Genomic DNA, 3297 nt, shown 5'->3' with positions numbered 1-3297 from the left:
TGTCCACGTACCCTCGTAGACCGTAAGCGGAAGCGTTATAACAACGCGGTTGATGTAGTCGTACGTCTTCACGATCCAACCGATCCAAGTACCGAACGCACGGCACCTCCGATTTTAGCACACGTTCAGCTCGATGACGATCCCCGGGCTCCGATCCAGCAAAGCGTCGGGGATGAGTTCCGTCAGCACGACGGTGTGGTGACAATGATGATGCTCCACCGACGCAGGGCTTCGCCTAAGCTCCGCGACGACATGACTTCACCGGCGCAGGGCTTCGCCTAAGCTCCGCGACGATATGACCGAAGTGGAATATGGTGGAGGGGGGCACCGCACACGGCTAAGGAACGATCCGTAGATCAACTTGTGTGTTATGGGGTGCCCCCCTGCCCCCGTATATAAAGGAGCAAGGGGGGGTGCGGCCGGCCCTAGGGAGGCGCGCCTGGAGGAGTCCTACTCCCACCGGGAGTAGGACTTCCCCCCCTTTCCTAGTTGGATTAGGACTTGGGGAAGGGGGAAGAAGGAGGGGGGCGCCGCCGCCCCTCTCCTTGTCCTATTCGGACTAGAGGGGGAGGGGGCGCGCGGCCTGCCCTGGCAGGCCCTCCTCTTCTCCCTTATGGCCCATCAAGGCCCATTGACCCCCCGGGAGGGTTCCGGTAACCCCCCGGTGTTCCGGTAAAATCCCGTTTTCATCCGGAACCTTTCCGAAGTCCAAACATAGGCTTCCAATATATCGATCTTTATGTCTCGACCATTTCGAGACTCCTCGTCATGTCCGTGATCACATCCGGGACTTCGAACAAACTTCGGTACATCAAAACTTATAAACTCATAATAAACTGTCATCGTAACGTTAAGCGTGCGGACCCTACGGGTTTGAGAACTATGTAGACATGACCTAGAACTACTCTCGGTCAATTACCAATAGCAGAACCTGGACGTTCATATTGGTTCCTACATATTCTACGAAGATCTTTATCGGTCAAACCGCATAACAACATACGTTGTTCCCTTTGTCATCGGTATGTTACTTGCCCGAGATTTGATCGTCGGTATCCAATACCTAGTTCAATCTCGTTACCGGCAAGTCTCTTTACTCGTTCTGTAATACATCATTTCATAACTAACTCATTAGTTATAATGCTTGCAAGGCTTAGGTGATGAGTATTACCGAGAAGGCCCAGAGATACCTCTCCGACAATCGGAGTGACAAAACCTAATCTCGATTTATGCCAACTCAACATATACTTTTGGAGACACCTGTAGAGTACCTTTATAATCACCCAGTTACGTTGTGACGTTTGGTAGCACACAAAGTGTTCCTCCGGTAAATGGGAGTTGCATAATCTCATAGTTGCAGGAACTTTGTATAAGTCATGAAGAAAGCATAAGCAACATACTAAACGATCAAGTGCTAAGCTAACGGAATGGGTCAAGTCAATCACATCATTCTCCTAATGATGTGATCCCGTTAATCAAATGACAACTCATGTCTATGGTTAGGAAACATAACCATCTTTGATTAACAAGCTTGTCAAGTAGAGGCATACTAGTGACACTCTGTTTGTCTACGTATTCACACATGTATTATGTTTCCGGTTAATACAATTCTAGCATGAATAATAAACATTTATCATGATATAAGGAAATAAATAATAACTTTATTATTGCCTCTAGGGCATATTTCCTTCAGTCTCCCACTTGCACTAGAGTCAATAATCTAGATTGCACAGTAATGATTCTAACACCCATGGAGTCTTGGTGCTGATCATGTTTTGCTCGTGGAAGAGGCTTCGTCAACGGGTCTGCAACATTCAGATCCGTATGTATCTTGCAAATATCTATGTCTCCCACTTGGACTTGGTCCCGAATGGAATTGAAGCGTCTCTTGATATGCTTGGTCCTCTTGTGAAATCTGGATTCCTTTGCCAAGGCAATTGCACCAGTATTGTCACAGAAGATTTTCATTGGTCCCGATGCACTAGGTATGACACCTAGATCAGAAATGAACTCTTTCATCCAGACTCCTTCATTTGCTGCTTCCGAAGCAGTTATGTACTCCGCTTCACATGTAGATCCCGCCACGACGCTTTGTTTAGAACTGCACCAACTGACAGCTCCACCGTTTAAAAAATACGTATCCGGTTTGCGATTTAGAATCGTCCGGATCAGTGTCAAAGCTTGCATCGACGTAACCATTTACGATTAGCTCTTTGTCACCTCCATATACGACAAACATATCCTTAGTCCTTTTCAGGTATTTCAGGATGTTCTTGACCGCTGTCAAGTGATCCACTCCTGGATTACTTTGGTACCTTCCTTCCAAGCTTATTGCTAAGCATACGTCAGGTCTGGTACACAGCATTGCATACATGATAGAGCCTATGGCTGAAGCATAGGGAACCTTTTTCATTTTCTCTCTATCTTCTGTTGTGGTCGGGCATTGAGTCTGACTCAATTTCACACCTTGTAACACAGGTAAAAAACCTTTCTTTGCCTGATCCATTTTGAACTTTTTCAAAACTTTATCAAGGTATGTGCTTTGTGAAAGTCCAATTAAGCGTCTTGATCTATCTCTATAGATCTTGATGCCCAATATGTAAGCAGCTTCACCGAGGTCTTTCATTGAAAAACTTTTATTCAAGTATCCTTTTATGCTATCCAGAAATTCTATATCATTTCCAATCAATAATATGTCGTCCACATATAATATCAGAAATGCTACAGAGCTCCCACTCACTTTCTTGTAAATACAGGCTTCTCCAAAAGTCTGTATAAAACCATATGCTTTGATCACACTATCAAAGCGTTTATTCCAACTCCGAGAAGCTTGCACCAGACCATAAATTGATCGCTGGAGCTTGCACACTTTGTTAGCACCTTTTGGATCAACAAAACCTTCTGGTTGCATCATATACAACTCTTCTTCTAGAAATCCATTCAAGAATGCAGTTTTTACATCCATTTGCCAAATTTCATAATCATAAAATGCAGCAATTGCTAACATGATTCGGACAGACTTAAGCATCGCTACGGGTGAGAATGTCTCATCGTAGTCAACCCCTTGAACTTGTCGAAAACCTTTCGCAACAAGTCGAGCTTTATAGACAGTTACATTACCATCAGCGTCAGTCTTCTTCTTAAAGATCCATTTATTCTCAATGGCTTGCCGATCATCGGGCAAGTCAACCAAAGTCCATACTTTGTTCTCATACATGGATCCCATCTCAGATTTCATGGCTTCAAGCCATTTTGCGGAATCTGGGCTCACCATCGCTTCTTCATAGTTCGTAGGTTCAC

The sequence above is a fragment of the Triticum dicoccoides genome, chromosome 4B, assembly GCF_002162155.2.
Source record: "Triticum dicoccoides isolate Atlit2015 ecotype Zavitan chromosome 4B, WEW_v2.0, whole genome shotgun sequence".
NCBI lineage: Eukaryota > Viridiplantae > Streptophyta > Magnoliopsida > Poales > Poaceae > Triticum > Triticum dicoccoides.
This window is presented reverse-complemented; position numbering follows the sequence as displayed.